Here is a 20,669-nt window from a genome sequence, read left to right on the forward strand (position 1 = left end):
TGCGCAGGATGGTCTCAAACTCTTGGCTTCAAGTCATCCTCCCAGCTCAGCCTCCCAAAATACAGGAATGATAGGCATGAGACACCATGCCTGGCTCCTTCACCTTGTTTTTTGTTTTTTTTTTTGTAAATTGAAATAAAGAAGTGACAAGGCAGCAGAGCAGAAAGACTGGAGTTACCACTCAAATCAGTCTTTCTGAGAACTCAGAGGTTAGGATTTTTAAAGATAGTTTGGTGGGCAGGGGACTAGGTAATGGGTACTGCTGATTAGTTGGGAAAAAAATCATAGGGTTGTGGAAAACTGTCCCAATGAGCTGAGTCTGCCTCTGGCTGGGGGCCGCAGGACCAGTTGAGTCATGAGTCATGAGTCCAGGTAGGATCAGTTGATGGCCAGAATACAAAAATCTGAAAAACATCTCAAAAGACCAATCTTAAGTTCTACAGTAGTGATGTTATCTATAAGAGCAATTGGAGAAGTCACAAATCTTGTGACCTCTGGCCACATGACTCCTGAGCAGTAAGGGATTATAAAAGTATACCTATACTTTAGCAGAATTCAGGTCCCTCCAATAACCCTAATCTTGTGGCCTTTCATTAGTTTTCACTCTCTAAGCAAGGAGGAGATTAGTTTTAGGGAGGGACTATTATCATCCTTGCTTCCAAGTGAAACTATAAACTAAATCCCTCCCATGGTTAGCTCTGTGTGCCCCCAGGAATTAGCAAAGACAGCCAGCCTGTGAGACTAGAAGCAAGATGGAGTCAGTCAAGTTAGACTTTTCTTGCTGTCATAATCTTTGCAAAGGTGGTTTCAGTTCCCTCCCTTGTGCTTCAGCACACCTCAATCCTGAGGTGTGAGCTGGGGAGATGGGAAAAGGCTGACAACTGCTCTAGCTTCTTCCTGTTGACAGGGGGTATAGTTGGGGCAAGGGTTGCCCCCAAGGTAAGAGGAGTGAAGCCATTTTGCAGTTGTCTGTATGTATTCCCAGGTGCCTTGTTGGGTCCCCAATGTTGGTATAACAAAAACGTTAGTATTCTTATCCACATCGTTAGTATAGCACTTAAGAGAACAGTAAACTACCAGAGACCTAATGCAAGGTGTGAAAGTCTTAGCTTCAGGAGTCCTTGCAGAACTGATCTGAAGCCTTGAGGGATTCAGGTAAATATCCCCAAGAACCAATCAGATGTGAGTCATTAGTATAGGCTCAAAAACAATGGACAAGGCTAGAATTTTTTTCTTTTCTTTCTTTTTTTTTTTTTTGAGACAGGGTCTCACTCTGTTGCCCAGGCTGGAGTGCAGTGGCATGATCAGAGCTCACTGAAGCCTTGACCTCTGGGGCTAAAGTGATCCTGCCATCTCAGCCTTCCAAGTAGCTGGGACTACAGGTGTGCACCACCACACCCAGCTAATTTTTAAATAATTTTTTGTAGAGATGGGGTCTCCCTATGTTGCCCAGGCTGGTCTCGAACTTCTGGGCTCAAGTGATTCATCCTCCTGCCTTGGCCTCTCAAAATGTTGGGATTACAAGTGTGAGCCACTGTGCCCAGCCAAGGCTAGAATCTAATAACAGGCATGTTATAGGTTTTTTTTGAAACATAATTTTTCCCTCTCCAGTTTTCCCCCATTTTTACCAAAGACAAATCATAGCAGGACCAATTTATTTGCAAAATAAGCTTTGGTTTTATTTATACTAGGCCTAATTGTTTGCATGAAACATAACATGAATAATTATTTGCTATATAGGCCTTTTTAAAAAATTGGCTTTGCTGGATCTTTTTTTTTTATAAGGAATCTCAGATTAGACCTTTTAAACGCATCTTGAGCCCAGCCAAATATTTATTTGTGCCTGCAGATACCTGTATGAATTGAATGAATTCCTCATTTCTAGAGGTACCAAAATAACCTGGGATTCCTAGGCCTATCAGAAAGGGACATTTTTACTTACCACAGGTTGGGAACCTTGTAAAAACAAGGTGGCCAGTTTTTCCAAGGAATTTTTATCGGCTCTGTAGCTCAACCTCAATTCCTCAAAGCAGTCTGAAAAGTCTGAAAACATGTCATTCCAGTCAAAGCCTTGGTAAAATAACTAGTGTCTCTAATAGTGTCCTGTTACAAAAGAAAACAGATGCTTACTGAACTTATGCAAATAGCTATACTACCATAAATTAAGTATACGTAGACATAGTTTCCAAATTACAGAGGAATAAGGTAGAGAGAAAGAAATGCGCTCCAAAATTTGCTCACTGGAGTGTATTTTACTCAGTTGTTAAAAGCTGTAAATACCTCCAAATAAAAAAGTTTTCTTGACTCTGAAAAACACAAAGAATAAGCAACGTTTTAAGCAAAAAATCATAAAAAGATTATTTTGGTCTTCTGTTTGCTCAGTCCATGCAAATAACTCCTGTTCTGCTCAATATTCATGAACACATAAGCTCTCCATGAAAGTCCTAGAAGTTTTTTCCCTCTATTCCAGTGGCACAACCTCCAAAGTCATCAGAAACCTGCATTCAAGAGCACAGAAAGTGCTTATTGAGTTGAAATGGAGTTAAGTGGAGTTCAAAAAAGCTTCCAGAAGATGGATCTGTTTAAGCTGTAACTTGAAGGGTGAAGAAATAGAAAGTCCAGGCAGAGGAAATAGTATGTTTTATTTTACATAGTCATGTAGTTTTTATCATATATCTTTGCACACATTAGAAATAATTTTGAGGCCGGGTGCAATGGCTCATGCCCGTAATCCCAGCACTTTGGGAGGCCAAGACGCATAGATCACCTGAAATCAGGAGTTCAAGACCAGCCTGGCCAACATGGCAAAACCGTATCTCTACTAAAAATATGAAAAATAGCCGAGCGTGGTGGCATGCACCTGTAATCCCAGCTACTCAGGAGGCTGAGGCAGAAGAATCACTTGAACCTGGGAGGCGGAACTTGCAGTGAGCTGAGATCACGCCATTGCACTCCAGCCTGGGCAACAGAGTAAGACTCTGTCTCAAAAAAAAAAAAAAAAAAAAAGAAAGAAAATTTTTATATAATGACTAATTTTATTTATTATTATTTTTCTTGAGACAGGGTCTTGTTCTGTTGCCCAGGCTGGAATGCAGTTGCACAATCAGCGCTGACTGCAACCTTGACTTCCCTGGCTTAAGGGCTCCTACTGCCTCAGCCCCCGAAGTAGCTGGGACTACAGGTGTGTGCCACCATGGCCAGCTTTTTAAAAAAATTTTTTTTTATTTTAGTAGAGACAAGGTCTTGCTATGTTGCCCAGTCTAGAAATTAGATTTTTATAAAAATTTATACTAATGTCATAATTTCAACCCATTTCTAGCATCCCCACTCGCCAAACAGCTCTAATAGCTGTTCCCCATCCCAAAGCAAACTCTCAAGATCCAAAATAGTCTAACAAACAAACAAATAAGACCCAAACTTTAAGGACTTTGAGCTTTGCCAAGATAGGCTTTTATCTAACTCCTATTGGGAATGATATTCAGGCTACAGATGAGTTATTTTAGTTTTGCCTTTCTAGAGTCAACAGAAACACTGAAGCTTAAGTTTTCTAACTGTCCCCTTGATCTGTACCCTCGAGCACCCTGGATTTTATTATCTGACTATAATAGCTAGAATATAGGGGTCAGATAAATACCGCTAACAATTTATTTTTTGGAGTTTATATTGAAAGTGTGAAGCTATCTGTTTTATGACCTTAAATTATCATTCGTGAGGAAGATGGAAGAGAGATGAGGGCCTGAGGGGGTAGGCATTAGGGAAATGAGAATTTTTGACATGAGAGACTGACATGAAAAAGTAACCCCAAAATATTCAGGTAATAAAACCAATGCATTATTGATCAGCCCATCAGATTATGTGTTGTTTAGTTTCTAGTGTCTGTCTTTTAGAGTATATAGGGAGTTGGGAAGGCTTTGGGGGTTTTGGGGGGAGGGTAGGGAGGAGGTCCCTCTACTCCATTTATCATCTCTCTTGAACTGCAGAATTGGGTTTTAAAATCCAAGTTAGTGTAACCCCCAGTCAGAATGAAGCTTGGTTGCCTGCATATAGCAACAAAGTTAGGAGGAAATAGTCTCAATGATTAGACTCTCATCATCTCAGTAATATGAGAAATTGCAATTAAGGGTAATTCAGTAAGGATTTGGAAGCCTGAAATTGCTCCAGAAGTAAAAAGTCTTGCTAGACTCCTGCATCTTTTGGTTCAGGTGCCATTTATTGCTGCCACACAACCCAGTAAGCATGCCAATGTATACTATGGCTAAATATGATGCTCTAACCTTGGACCATTGCTCAGTAGCCAGTGGCAGATTGGAGTGGAGGTAAAAGTGCTCAAAACTTGGTGCCCCACAGTTATTTGTGGGAATACATATTTCCTCCACTAAATGGTAAGCTCCCTGAGGACACAAAATATACTTTATTAATTCCTTTATCCTCCATCAGGCCTATCAAGTATTTTGTATGTATTAGAAACTATTTTTGTTGTTAGAAGTACAGATTCTGGGTTCACACCTGTAATCCTAGCACTTTGGGAGGCTGAGGTGGGTGGATCACTTGAGTCTAGAAGTTCAATACCAGCCTAGCCAACATGGCGAAAGCTCATCTGTACAAAAAATACAAAAATTAGTTGGGCATGGTGGCGCACATCTGTGGTCCCAGCTACTCAGGGGGCTGAGGCAAGAGGATCGCTTGAGCCCGGGAGGTCAAGGCTACAGTAAGCCGTGATTGTACCACAGCACTTTAGTCTAAGCAATGGAGCAAAACCCTGTCTCAGAAATAAGTAAATAAATTAAAAAGTACAGATTCTGGAGCCCAGTAGATAAGGATTCAAATTCTGAGTGCCAACGTGACTGTGGTTTGGTGTTTAAAGTTGTAATTAGGAATTCACCACTTACCACCTTCATCCTCTTCCTGGCATTAACTCCTGTAAGCTTCAGTTTCTTCTTTAGAAATGTGGATAATTGATAGCACCTACCTCATAAGGAGTTTGGGAGGGTTAAATGAGATTGTTCACATAAAGCACTCAACAATGTGTCTGGCATTCAGTAAATGTTGCTATTATCAACGGAGGTTGTGCAGTAGGTTTTCAAAGAAGGTGTATTAAGTTGTTGAATTATGGATCATGCTTGTGGTGCACAAGCAAGCGAACACAGTTGAGGTACAGCAATGGAAAATTGCAGGTGAAGCTGGCTTCAGAACGACATGCCCAGGGACTCAAATGATGGCACCCAGACCTGGTTTCTCTCATTTCATAATCAGTGTTGCATTCACTGTGTTTGCTCCATTCTCAGACAGCCTCTCCTCTCCAGGTCAAGACCTGGAAGAGTCTGCTTCCCTTTAAGTCAAATCAAAGCTTCAGCTAGGTCTTGTTGGCTTGCATTGGGCAAATGAAGATTATGCACCTGTGCCTGAGCCATCCTCTGAAGCCAGAGGATGCAGTGTGCTTGGGCCTTGTTCACGTGCTCATGCCTGGAGTGAGGGGGCAGACAGCTACACCTAAATCATATTGACTAAGAGTGGAGGCAGGGCTGGTTCCTCAGAGGGAAATTAAGGTGCATGTTCTAAAAGAAGGTGAATAACTGCTGTGTAGAAAAAGGTTTTGAAAGGTGGTAAATAATTAATATAAAGTAGCATTGATGCTTCAAGAAGATATACCACTAAGGTATATCTTCATTCGCCCAATGCGCGCCAACAGGGTATTGAAAAAGGTAGGAAATAATTAATATACTACATTATGTTATATATTAGTGTTATAAATCTTGGGTTTCAGGAAATGGAAATCTTATTTTGTAATTGGTAACAGTAAAGCAAGTAGGAGAGAAAGGGAAATAGATTTATATTGTATCAATTTAGCTAAACTGGAACTGGGTTTCCCTGAATTTTTTTCCCGGCATGATTGTGGATTGATTGGGCCACAGCAGAAGCTTTGTCCAAGATTTGGAAGGTGGGAGTTAAGTGCCTATTCTTTTTATGCTCAGAAGGTCAGTCCAGGGCATTAGAGCCACTGTAGCTCACATACATTGTTGCTTCTCTGCTGGCTCACCTGACAGGCATGAGGCAGCAGCTGGGTCCACCAGCCCTTATAGATCCTGCCAGATTGCTCCTTCAGCTTCTGCGACCCCCAGGCCAGGTGTGTATTTACTCCTGACTAAGGTGCCGCTGTTCTTCAAAGTGATCCTCACGTGGAAGTGGTAGGCCTGGAGGTAGGGAGATACCATCATGGGTTCCAGTCTGTCTGGAGGCCCAGCTCTTCCCCACAGGCTCCAGTTTGTCTTTACCTTCTCCAACTTCATGTCCATCTTTCCTTGCCAACTACCTTCCCTGCAGACTGCAGACCCAAGCACCGGGTGCAGAAGCCATAGCATAGAGCTTTTAATGATCTCCCACAATTGCATAAGGTCCAATCCTTAAAACAAATCCATTAGTCTATATCACTCCTAGTGGTTCTGCTTCTCTGATTGAATTTTGGAACATGGAATGAAACATATGGACTTTAAAGTCTGACAGCCTGGCTGTACCACTTACAACTGTGTGATCTTAGGAAACTCACTCAACCTCTCCGAGCCTTACTTTCCTCAAGTGTTAAATGAGAACACTAATCCTTTCCTTTTAGGATTGTTGTGATATAATAAATAAAAATCACTTAACAATGCTCAAACTTCAACAGCATTCAACAATGTTTTTGAGGCTTTCAGGTTTTGGGAATACATTGAAGAACAAGGCAAGCATATCCCTGACCTGATCATGCTTAGGGTTTAGCTAGGGATACTGGCAAGTTAACTAGAGTGTGGTAAGTACAGTGTGGTAAGTATTCCTACAAGGAAAAGAAGGAGTAGGATGGGAGGACTAGCTTCATCTTGGTGGTGAGTAGGGGAGAGGAGTATGTCAAGGAAGGATTCCCAGAGGAAGTGGCATCTACACTGAGCCCCAGGGACAGATGGGAATCTTCTGTCATTTTAGGAAGAGGGTATTATGTGTGCAAAGCTGATAGGCAAGGGAAAGCCTGGAGGTTCTCATCATCGTTAGGGTTCATATTGCAGATGCCAAGTGCTGGCCGTGCCAGCCCCCACCACCAGCGAGTGGGTCGTATGTCCAGAGCAGGGAGGAGGCATGGAAACTGGGAGGTGCCAGAGCCCAGGGAGCAGAGCAGCCAGGAGCCCGGAGGCCTCATGGAACCACCTAGACTGGCTGTGAGTACACCCTGGACTGGGAATGGAAATATAAGGCTATTTTAGGGCAGTGTTCTAGCAAGTAAACATGACTTCCTAAGAAGAGGAAAAGGACGAAGGGCAGAAAGGAAGGAGCCAGATGCCATGAGTTACACAATGTGCCAGTGAAGGCCATGGGGAACCATGTGACGGGAGGGAGGAAGCTGCAATCTGTGTGTGGGTTTTTGCTGAATTGGAGTTTCCTCTCTCCTCTCCGGGACATGTTGTGCTATGCCATGTTGTACTATGGCATTTGAGATTATCTGGGGGCCAGAAGGACTTCATATCCAAGTGATAATAAGGGTATATCTTCTTGAAGCATCAATGCTACTTAAAGATTGCTTTTTTGGGGGAAAGCCTATCTTATATTAAAAATGTATCTAATAGATATTTCATAGAACAGAATGCAAATAGGTTTTGGGTTTTTTCTTAGGATAAAATGTGGGCCTTCAAGGAAATGCCTCCACTGGGGAGAGCTGGTCCCTGCTATTCCCTTAGACCCAGGCTAGCCAGTATGAGGTTACTTTGTTCTGGCATTGAGAGTACTTGGCCAGAGAAAGAGAAGTTTAAAGCCCAGGTGAGAGTCTAGCCTGAACTTTCTTTTCTCTGAAGGCTATGTCTTACCAGCCCCTCATCTCCAGGACTGGCTACATGATCTGTGGGACCCAGTGCAAAATGAAATTATTAAAAATTTCAAGATGGGGACAGCAGTGCACTAAAAGCATGGGGCCCTTCTAAGCAGAGGGCTCTGAGTGATCGGGCAGGCCCCACACCTATGAAGCTGGCTCTGCCCACCTCCCTCCCCTCATCCCAGCACCTATCTGGGACATTTCTGAGGTACAGCACCAGCTGAAGAGAGAGGAGATAGAGACTTGCCCCTTGTATGTCTTATTTATAATCTTTTCATGCCTCCCACAGGATCTCTGTCTTCTCCAAATTGTTGGGAAGATGGAGGACAGGGCATGATTCCATGGAGGTTTCATTTTGTTGATTGGTTCTGCAGATGTCTTTGATGCCTGCCTGAGTTTCTTCACAGAAGTAAGTAGAAAGAGAAACCCTTTGTGGCCAACCATGTATCCCTCCCCTGTGCCTACAGGTGGATCTAGAGAACATGAGGCTTGAGCTCTGTTGCCTATGTTACACCCTGGCCTATCTGTGTGATTCTGGCTAAGGGTGAATGGTAGAATATTTTCATCTAAAATTTACAGGTGACCTAACCAAAATCACTGTTTCCCAAGAAGGTAATGTCAGGCCAGGAAGGCAGGTACTGGTTCACAGAGAACAGCCTTCCATGTAAGTTGTAACTGTGGGAGCCAGCACGGGACATTCATACCCATTGCTCCTATGGAATACTTGGCTCGATATTAGAAAGGAGCTCAGGGTAGTACACTTCACGTGCCCCGGTAACAGTGAGCCTCCTTCAGCAGGTATGCTTTTTCTCTCTTTTTTTTTTTAAGCAGGAATGGAAGAACCCAAGGATTTCCTTTTGTGGTTAAAAATCTTACAGCAGCAGTTCTTTCTTATTTCCGTGCGTGGAATATTCTTCCTCCTGACTCTTCTGTTGGAATTCTATCTAGCTTTCAGGGCCTATTTCAGAAGCCACAATCTCTTCAATAATCTTTTCTGACAGTCCTATATCCCTGTATTTATTTTTTCCTTATTTTGTAACATCTTCTAAGATGTTTATTCCATAATTTACAAAATACCTACTATGTACTTGATATACTTATCATTCTCTGTTTTGAATTCATTTATTCATTCACAAACATTGCCCCGTGAGTGCCTTCTCTGCCCAGGTGCTATGTAACAGTGGCAATCCAGCCAAGCTCAGTCCCTGCCCTGATGGTGGTGCAGCCTGGAGGCAGAGAGAGTTCTTGTTGGTGACAAGGGCTACTTGTGACTCATCTGTGTGTCTCCTTCAGTGGCAGGCACAGCCTCTTCTGTTTACTATCTGCTCAATAAAAATATTCGTTGAATTAAATGGAACATGATATGATTCCAGTTGCACTTTGTGACAAGTGAAATAAAAGTCTGTCACAATTCTAGACAAATGTTTTGCTAGTTGTGGGATGGGTTATAATATAAATGCCTTCACCACGGAAGTCATTGCTGTGTGTTTATGGTGGCTTTGTCAGCATTACAACATAGAAATGCATCAGGCGTGAGTTATTCCCAGCCAGATTTTCTATTTTTGTTAGGCTTTTTTTACAATTGCTTTTATTAGTTATTCCTTCATGATGTCTTGGAGAGCCACCCCATAAAGTTATTCATGCTGGTTAATTTAGGAGCTCCTTCATGACATTTCAAGATTTACCAGCTTTGTAGGTGGTGATAGAAATGTCACAAAATGTTTTCGTTGTGTATTTTCTCTGTGCCACATCATTTAGAAAAATAAATAAAAACTTTTAAGAACATCATATACTGCTAGTCTAGCATGACTTTGGGGGTATTGCCCAACCTGGAAGCGTATGACATACATTCCTTCAGTCCCCTCACTCTGTTCCCATCTCTCTGAAACTGCCCTATCAAGGTTGCCAAAGACCTCCAAGGAGCACGTATTTTGTCTGCCTCTGCGGCAGCCTCTCATCAGTACTGGGCATAGTTTACACTCCCTCTCCTTGAAGCACTACCCTTTCTTGGCTTCTGAGACACACACAGTCTGGATTTTTATCTCTCTCAGGCTCCTTTGCTGACTTCTCTCCTTCCCCAAGTGAGGGCCTTCTTGGCTCTTTGCCTTCTCTGTGTACCCCTCTCCTTAGATAATCTCATCCAGCCCCTTGGCTTTAACTCCCATCTATGTGCCAGTGACCCCTGATTTCAATTTTCATCCCTGACCTCTCCTCTGTGCCCCAGATTGACATATCTCAATGCTCACTTGACATTTCTACTTGGATGTTTAATAGGCCTCTCAAACTCTGCATTTTAAAAAAGCAATTTTTTTTTTTAGCTTTCTTAGGTAGTGTGTGTTTATATCTTGGCTTCTGATCATGAGAAATGCAAACTACTGCCATCTAATTTTCAAACAGTAATACCACCTTACATTACAGTTGAAAAGTACAGATGAAAAGTCCCCTCATCCAGACACAGGTGTCTGCAGCAGAAGCCATGTGCAGTACGTCTGGTCCAGCCACAGCCTCACATGGAGCCAGCACCTGTGCTGGTGCCTGGAGCTGCCTGCCCTGCAGTAGCAGCCTGCATGCCTGGCTGTGTGCAGTGGCTGGACCCTGCGCTTGCTTGCCCACACACCCCTTGCTGCTCCACATCTGGCTCATGTTTGGCAGGTGTGGAATCCGGGCCAGTAGCACAAGCTGAGCACAGCCTGCTGGGCCGAGTGGGCAGAACGAGCCCAGCACGCCCGAGTAAAACTCAGGCAAAGGTGCCACCAGCCACAGAGGCTTCCAGCTGGAAAAGTGACACCCCTAAGGATCCCAGGACACTGACACCTACTCGCTTAGTGATTGTGGATATAATCTTAAATCTTTACGAAGCTCATTTAAAAAAATTTGTAAAACAAAGTACTCAGCATGCTGCCTGGTGCATAGTAGAAGTCCAATCAATGGAAGCTTAGAGATGCCAGGACCACAGAACCGTGGGTGCCACAGCCCTGGGTTCAGGAGCCCCCAGGTCTGTGCTCCCCAAAGGGCCGCAGCTCTTCTCTTCTTCTTGTTGCTTACAACATGGTGAGTGTGTTGGGGGGCAGGGGTGGGGGGCATGTTTCAGCCCTGTTTAATTTATACCTCTTTTAGTCCTGCCACTTGGTGGGTCCTGAGTTCTTGTGCTGCATCCAGAAAGAATGAGGTACTCAAACAACTGGAGGATGAGCAAGGGAGAGAGGAGCTTCACTGAGCAGCAGAACACTTCTTGAGGAGACCCGAAGTGGGTAGCTCCTATCCGCAGACAGGTTGTCCTGAAGTCTGTGCAGCCCTCAGCTGAGAGGAGACCCAGAGCAGGTAGCTCCTATCCTCAGGCAGGTCATCCCATGTCTGCCTGAGTCTGGCTGAGTCTGGGGTTTATACAGGCTTTAGAGGGGAGAAACTGTGTATGAATTGGTCCATGGGTGGCCATGGGTGTGCAAGAAAAAGCACCATAAGTTCTCATTCCAGTCTGCAGAACTGAAAGCCGAGTCCCCAGGCTTCAGGCCATCCCCAGCTTGGAGGTGGGGCTTCACTGGGTACCTGCCCCTTTCCACCCAGGAGCCTGTCTGCCTCCTGCCCTCCACGGCACCCACAGTGCCCAGGCTGTTCCTGCTAAGGGGCTCCTGCAGGCCTACACTGCTTCCCATGCTCGTCAGTGCCCAAAGTGTGGAGGGGTCCTAGGTGGCAGGGTGCTGGCATGTCAGTGCCTCAGAGCATGCACACTTGGCCAAATCATGTCAGCACCCAGGTTTGGCCACAGTTTGCTCCAAAATCGGAGCAGGTGCCAGGAGCAGGGAGAGGTCAGACAGTGGGAGCAGTCACCTCTGAGTCTGCAGGGGCAGGGGGAATTCCTGGGCCCCAAGAGTGCAGGGATGCCAGGGTCTGTAGCCAGGGCTGGGCAGCTGCAGCTGCACCCAGGAGGGCAGGGATCCCATCCCTCCAACTTGGAAGGGTCTGCTCCCGGCTCCCACTGGCTCCATGGAGCCTGCTGCCCCAGCCACGCCTCCCCCACTACAGCTGGCATCATGGCAGCAGCCACTCCACACAGGCCACTGCTGCCATCACCAGCACTTGAATTCAAACCTAGGTCTGTCTGACTCCCAAACCTGGACTCCTTGCACAAAATTACCTTGTTTAATCATCACAGCCCATTGGCCGAAGGACCTGTGCTTGATTATCCCCATTTGCCCAGTAAAGAACAGACAGGTTAATGATTTGCTCCACATCATAGAGCAAGTTATCAAGAGCCAAGGTTAGAACCTTCCTTCCCACTCTTCCGTGTTTTTTCAGAGCACCAAATCACAGTTCACATGTTACGTTGTAAAAGCTCTATTAATGGCAGTTCCATTTTACTTATGGATAGACATAAAATGTGATTTCTGAGAATCTTAAACATTGCGATAAATATGGCTTAGCTTCAACACAGGTCTGGTAAATTCCTGTTTGTTCCAGTTCACCTATGAATCAGGTACTGTTTCTACCCCTTTATTGGTTCCAGAATCCTCTCACAAGTCCTATGAACAATGGTGCTAATAACATAAGGGCACAAACACCCTCCTCGGCCTTTATCGTGTCTTTGGCTGCCCTGACGCCATCACCAGACAATCAGCAGAGCACCCCGAGGAAGGGTAGACATCATCTTATCTGGGTTTTATTCCCTTATTTGTAAAATCGTAAAGAGATTGTATCATAAAAATCCAGCAAGAAGGTCTCATGTCCTTGAATCCCACTATTCAAAGCAGGTTCCCAGAGGAGAGTATCATTTTATGTCCTGGCAAGAAGATCTCTTCTTGAAGCTGCTGACATGGTATCCTCAAACCTGTATTCCAGAAATGGTGTCTATGATGTGCTGTGACCAAGCAGTGATTCTCAGAAAAAAAAAAAAAAAAAAAGTGGTCATGGACACAGCTCTCTGGTGATTCTTTATTCAGCTAAGGGGGCACCATACTGTTCCTTTAGCAGCATCTCCACGATTCAAATTCCCTTCTGAGCTCCCTGTCTTAAGAATGTGCTGGCAAAAGTTTCCAAAATGCAGTTGAGAAATACAGCTCCAGTGACTGAAATCTTGCCTTTTTCAATGAGCTCTGTCCAATTTGGATTTTCCACACTTTCCCAGAAGACTGACTTTTCCTTCCTAAATGCATACTGTGTCCACATAAGGCAATGACTCCATATAACCATGTTTCTTTCTTGAGGATTGAGCCATGACTCCCCTTTTAATTGGATGTTAGTTACTAAAAAGGGGATTATTATTATTATTATTATACTTTAAGTTCTAGGGTACATGTGCACAATGTGCAGGTTTGTTACATAGGTATATATGTGCCATGTTGGTTTGCTGCACCCATCAACTCATCATTTACATTAGGTATTTCTCCTAATGCTGTCCCTCCCCCAACCACCCACCCCCTGACAGGCCCCAGTGTGTGATGTTCCCCGCCCTGTGTCCAAGTGTTCTCATTGTTCAGTTCCCACATATGAGTGAGAACATGCGGTGTTTGGTTTTCTGTCCTTGTGATAGTTTGCTGAGAATGATAGTTTCCAGCTTCATCCATGTCCCTGCAAAGGACAAGAACTCATCCTTTTTTATGGCTGCAAAGTATTCCATGGTATATATGTGCCACATTTTCTTAATCCAGTCTATTATTGATGGACATTTGGGTTGGTTCCAAGTCTTCGCTATTGTGAATAGTGCCACAATAAACATATGTGTGCATGTGTCTTTATAGTAGCATGATTTATAATCCTTTGGATATATACCCAGTAATGGGATGGCTGGGTCAAATGGTACTTCTAGTTCTAGATCCTTGAGGAATTGCTACACTGTCTTTCACAATGGTTGAACTAATTTACACTCCCACCAACAGTATAAAAGCATTCCTATTTCTTCACATCCTCTCCAGCTTCTGTTGTTTCCTGACTTAAAAAGGGGATTTTTAAATGCCTTTTTGGATTTTCCCCTCAAACCCCTTCCACTCAGTCCCCTCCACCCCCAGCTTTTCTGTCGCAGGAAATGAAACCACCTTACACTGTTACTCAAACCAAAACCTCAGGAGTCTTTGACTCTCCACCCACCCCAACCAATGCAATACATCAGGAAGTTCTGTTAACTCCATCACCAAGATACCTCCTAATGCTGTTTGTGACACCTCCACTGCTGCCATCTTGGTCCGAGATACCATCGTTTCTCTCCTAATCCCCTCCCTGCTTCCTATCTGGCACCTGTAGTCTAGTTATAGCTCAAATGCCAGAGGGGTGTTTTAAAACATAATCAGAACATGTCCTTTTCACTCCAGGGGCTTCTAGTCACACTCAGAATCAAACCCAAGGCCTCTTCCTTCCTGGCCCCTGAGACCCTATATGAACTATCCCCGCCTGCCTCTCCTCCCTTGGTAACATTACGTTATAGCCACACGTGCCCTGAACACACAGATCTGCCTCTCACCCGAGGGCCTTTGCACAAGCTCTGCCCTGTGCCAGACACATTCTTCTCCTAAGTCGTCCCATGTCTGGTTCCTTCTTATTCGGGTTTCAACTTCAATGCCATCCTCTTTGAGAGACCTTTGACCACTTAGATGTAGCCCCCAGTTCCTGCACCCCAGCTGTCATTTCCTTGCACATCTCTGTCTTATCTTCGTCATACCATTTACTATTATTACATGTTTTCTCCTTATTTATACATTCCTGCCACCTCAGAATGTAAGTGCCATGAGAATAAGGTCCTGGTCATCCCGTTCAGTGTTGCATCCCAGCACCCACAGCAGTCCCTGGCACAGAGTAAGTCTTCAGGATATGTTTGATGATTAAATGAATGAATGAATATCTTTTAGAAAGAGCCAGTCCTCTCCATAGACTGCAACCTAAATCATGAGACTCAGAAGTGTTTCAAAATCCCCATTGCCTAATAAGACATTTCAACTTTTAGATTAATTCCATTGGCCACTGCCTTAAAATATCATTGTTACTGTAAAAAAAAAAAATTACCTAAAGGAGAACAGAGATCTTGTACTACGCTGTTAATTCTTCAAAACTTAAGACTGAGTTAGTTTTCAAATCATTTTTATCTTAGAAATCAAAGGCAGTGGGACCAAGGACAAATACATTATAATGAAAGTGTGAAAGAGAGAATATGAAAAGTTGGCTGCATGGGGGCATTGCCCAGTCAAGACAGATGTGGGTGAAACATCATGGGCAAGGAGGGGGTTTTCCCATGAGAGGCCAAAATTGGAGAGAGGGTGAAGAGAGGGTTTGCTGGGTACTTCTCACATGCTAGCATCGTGTTAGGTGCCTTAGGAATAAGGAAGAAGTGAAGCACAAACTCTGGCCCTCAGAACCTTCTGGGAAACCTGATGCTATGGTAATTTCTGGTGAGGATGATCATGTTTAATAAACAAGGCACAAACATTTCAGCTCTGCTATATCCCCAGGCGTCTCTCCCAAAATCAGTTTACTTCTCTACTTTACAAGAAAAATCGGTTAGCTTCAGGGTTTATAAAACTCACTAAAACATACAAATGTAAAACCAAATGTTACCCTGCTGATTTGAAAGGGATTCTGGCATGACTTCTCAGATAAAGATACAAATACATTCTTTGTTCATTTCCATGAACGGCCTTTTTATGGCCTTTGAGACCTAGTCTAAGTCAGTAAAAGTCAGAATTTGTGTTGCTGATAGGTGTTGGCCTTGTAAAACTGGAAAAAAGGAATCACATTTTCTATAACATATGAATGCACAAGTGATTCATTCTTTGGCTCAGGATGGAAACATTTATTTTTGGCACTCTTGATTCTTCTTTCTTCATTAGCTTCACAGATTTTTCTCAATACGATGTCGACGTTGGACGGGCTTCATTCACAAGGAAACACCAAGATAAATGGGGCGACTAACATCCAACTATTTAAAACTTGTAAATATTTATGAGAAAATTATATCCGTCTTTGTGGGGATTTCTCTCTGAAATGTGGATGTAACTATTGAGGGCTCTAGCTTCTCTTTAAATGGTGGATTCTAGTGTTAGTATTGCAGTGCTCTACAGCAAAATCAGTATGACCATTGTGTATAAAATAGCTACGCTGAATCTTGAATAAAAGGGATAATGCTTCTTTACTTGTACGACCCTTCCCACTGCTGAGCCTAGAACATCATATTTTGAGATCAGTGACCTAAGTCCTGGACCAGCAAGATAATTTGCAGGGCCCAGTGCAAAAAGGAAATATGGGGCCTTTTGTTAAAAAATATATATATTAAAAATGTCAAGATGATAACAGAGAACATCAAACAAGCATGGAGCTCCTCTAAATGTGGCGACCTATGTGACTGTACAGGTCTCAAGCCCAGAAAGCTGACCCTGCACAAGCCCTCATTTGAGACCTTTGCTATGACTTGTTCAGGTGAATTAACCATTCTGCACCTACTTTGTCCTATCTGCAGAACAGGTGAAAAGAGTAACGTATTTTCTATTAATCATGATGATTACCTGTAACAACTGAGAGTTGATTTTTTAGTATACCAGTCAGGCAGGTAAAAGGCGATGCAACTTAGCATTGGGGACTGTCATCCCCAGTAAAAACTAGGAAATTTGTAAATGTCCACTTACTGGTTGTTACCCAAATAGAATGGACAGGGACAGTGGTCTGAGGATTGAGGTACAAATATCAGAAGGATGAGAAGAGTCATGAGAAAAATAATGAAAATACCTATAGTCTTAAAAAAATTTTTTTTTGAGACAGAGTCTTGCTCTGTCACCCAGGCTGGAGTGCAGTGGTGTGATCTCAGCTCACTGCAACCTCCAGTGAGCTCAAGCGATCCTCCTGCCTTAGCCTCCCAAGTAGCTGGGACTGCAGGCACATGCCCCCATGCCTGGCTAATTTTGTGTTTTTTGTAAAGATGGAGTTTTGCCATGTTGCCCAGGCTGGTCTTGAACTCCTGGTCTCGAGTGGTCCACCTGCCTTGGGTCTCCCAGAGTGCTGGGATTACAGATGCAAGACACAGTGCCCAGCCTAAATTTTTTATTACATATATTTTATTTTAGAGAAGAGGTTTCACCATGTTGCCCAGGTTGACATTGAACTCCTGGGCTCAAGCAATCTTCCCACCTCAGCCTCTGAGTAATCAGGACTACAGGTGTGCAACACTGTGCCTGGCTTATGTATTTTTTATTTTAAAAACAACTGTATAAGTTGAATGAGCCAGGCATGGTGGCTCGCACCTGTAATCCCAGCACTTTGGGAGGCAGAGGCAGGTGGATCACTTGAGGTCAGGAGTTCGAGACCAGCCTAGCCAACAGGGTGAACCCCCATCTCTACTAAATAAACAAACAGACAAACAAACAACAACAAAAAACTCAACAACTGTGTAGGTTGAAAAGCCATCATAAGTCTATTTAAATAAGCAATTAAAAAATATTTGATTATTTTTAATGTTTAAAGTGTTTCGTGGTCTTTTTAAAATAGGTTTTAAAAAAAATTGTGGTAATAATGGCCGGGCGCGGTGGCTCATGTCTGTAATCCCAGCACTTTGGGAGGCCAAGGCGGGCAGATCACGAGGTCAGGAGGTCGAGACCATCCTGGCTAACGCGGTGAAACCCCGTCTCTACTAAAAATACAAAAAATTAGCCGGGCACGGTGGTGGGCGCCTGTAGTCTCAGCTACTCAGGAGGCTGAGGCAGGAGAATGGCGTGAACCTGGGAGGCGGAGCTTGCAGTGAGCCAAGATAGCGCCACTGCACTCCAGCCTGGGCGACACAGCGAGACTCCATCTCAAAAAAAAAAAAAAAAAAAAAAACTGTGATAATACACATATAACACAAAATTTACCATCATAACCATTTTTAAAACTACAGTTCAGTAGTTTTAAGTACATTCACACTGTTGTGTCACTGTTGGGACATGGAAAACAATACCCTAAAATGAAGGCCTCAGAAGCAGCCTGAGAAGCAAAAGGTTTTCTTTGACCTTCTCCTGCTCGCCTCCTGTCTCTCAGTCCCACTCTTCCCCAAGGGCAGCCATAGAAACTAGAATCCCTCTTCCCCAGGTGGGTCCTAGAAACCAGAACCCCTTTTCCCAAAAGCCAGCTATAAAACCTAAAAATATTATCAAACTTTTCATCCGCCTTTCTTGTAAACCAAAAATAAAATTCTAAGTACTCCAACCATCTGAACGGACTCCTCTTCTTGGCAAGGGCATCCCAAAGTTAACCTGAAAAACAAGTTCAGGCCATGATGGGAAGGGGGAGCCAGACATGCCTCATTGTACCCTCTTCCTTTTAGAATTGTTGATAGAACAGACTCCTTAAGTCTGATAAGAAACATTTACAATCTGTTCTCTCTGAAGGCTTAACCTGCACGATAAAACCTTCGTCTCCACAATCCTTTATCATAACCCAGACATTCCTTTCTATTGATAATAACTCTTTCAACCAATTGCAAATCAGAAAATCTTTAAATCTCTCTATGACCTGGAAGTCCCCACTTTGAGTTGTCCCACCTTTCTGGACCAAACCAATGTACATCTTACATGTATTGATTGATGTCTCATGTTTCCCTAAAATGTATAAAACAAAGTCGTGGCCTGACCACCTTAGGCACATAGGCAGGGCCTCTTGAGGCTGTGTCATGGGTGTGTCCTTAACCTTGGCAAAATAAACTTTCTACATTGATTGGGACCTGTCTCATATACTTTTGGTTTACATTCTGTATAAAAACTGGTCATAAGGAAATGATCGGACCTACCTTGTTTGACTGTAGGTCATAAGACCCCCATTCCAGAAAGGGTCCTGTCCCATACCCAGAAGGAAGAAATGCTGCTCAGAGAGGCCAAGAAGAATCTAGACAGACAGGCCTTGCTGGGTTTCCTCACTCCATCTGTTAAAGTTAGATCATACCCTTTTGTCCAGTCATATTTCTAAACAGCTCTACATACTTTTTGAACCTAAGCATAAAAATGTGCACTTTCCTCTGTCTTCATTCTGAAGGTTCCCACGTACACATTAAATGCATTTGTATGTTATTTCTCCTATTAGTCTGCCTTTTGTGAGTTGATTTTTCAGTGAAACTTCATAGGGAGAAGGGGAACTTTTCCCTTGGCCCCTAGTTAACTAATCTCCAGAACATTCTCGCCTTGCAAAACTGAACTTCTATGGCTATTACACAACTTCTCATTTCCCCATCCCCCTAGTGCCTGACAACAACCATTCTACTTTCTGTCCCTATAAATTTGACTATTTTAGACACTCCCACCAGTGGAATTTTATAGTATTCATCTTATTGTGACTGGCTTATTTCACTTAGCATAATGTCCACAAGGTTCATGCATAGTATAGCATATGTCAGAATTTCCATCCTTTGAAATGCTAAGTAATAATAGTTCATGGTATGCATATACCACTGTGAGGGAAGAAAAAAATGTTTTCCTTTACCTTCTTAGGTTCAGTATCTGGGGCCCTGCAAATTAGACTGACAAAAGACAGATTAGCAGGAGGAAAGGTTTATCATGTATATATACAGGGGCCTTCCTAGAAAAGTGAAGGGGCAGAGAAGCAGTTAGACCTAAGAGGTGACACAGCATTTTGACAAACAGTGATACATTTGATACATTGCAGAGACTGACAAGACAAAGGAAAAGGGGGATTCCTAAGGGTGGTAACTTGTGGAAAGGAAATATATAGGGAAATACATAGAAGAAAAGGGTGGTTTAGTAAGGTTTGTTATATACATTCCTCTCCAGGTCTTTGGGCTGAAAAGAATCTAGAGTCATCTCCAGTGATGAAGAGTCCCGATGATTAATGAAACCACCTTTGCGAAGATTATGACAGCAAGAGGAGTCTAACATGACCGACTCCATCTTGCTTCTAGCCTCACAGACTGGCTGTCTTCACTCATTCCTGGGCATAGGAAGCTAACCATGGAAGGGATTTAGTTTCTAGTTTAATGTGGAAGCAAGGATGACAATCCCTCCCTAAAACTGATCCCCTCCTTGTTCAGGAGCTGAAACCACCTTTGTAAAACTGATGAAAGACTGCAAGATTAGAATTATGGGAGTGGCCTAAATTCTGCTAAAATATAGTTTCTATAATCCCTTACTACTCAGGAGTCATGTGGCCAGAGGTCACAAGATTTGTGACTTCCCCTATTGCTCCTATAGATAACATTATGATTGTAGAACTTAAGATTGATCTTTTGAGATGTTTTTCAGACTTTTGCATTTTGGCCACTGACTGACGCTACTGACTCATGACTCAGCCGGTCCCATGGCCCCCACCCAGAGGCAGACTCAGTGCATGAGGACCATTTTCCACAACCCTATGATTGTATCCTCAGTCAGTCAGCAACACGTATTCCCTAGTCCCCTACCCACCAAGCTATCCTTAAGAAACCCTAACCTCCAAGCCTTCAGGAAGTCCATGTGGCCAGCCTAGTGTTAATTAAACTCTTTCTTTACTGCAATACCACAATCTCAGTAAATTGGATTTGTCTGTGCAGAGGGTAGACCAAACCCATCAGGCAATTGCATTAAGAGTTGTTCTCTTCCTTGGCAAGGGAGAGGACACCTTTATAAACGCATAACCTAAAAATAAAATCCTAAGCCCACACTGACTGAACAGATCCTTCTTGGCCATGGAGACACAAAAAACCTTAAGAACTGAATTTCCAACCATGACAGGAAGTGAGGTTGAACACACTTTGTTATACTCCCTCCCTTCTGGAGTTTAGGCACAACTGACCAGTATTAATGTTAAAATAGAGATCATAAGACTGACAAAACAGACTCTTTGCGACCGTAAGATACCAAATTGTAAACGGGACCTATGACCATGCCAGACAAGGGTTAAGTCA

This window comes from Pan paniscus, chromosome 10 (genome assembly GCF_029289425.2).
Source record: "Pan paniscus chromosome 10, NHGRI_mPanPan1-v2.0_pri, whole genome shotgun sequence".
NCBI classification, from domain to species: Eukaryota; Metazoa; Chordata; class Mammalia; order Primates; family Hominidae; genus Pan; species Pan paniscus.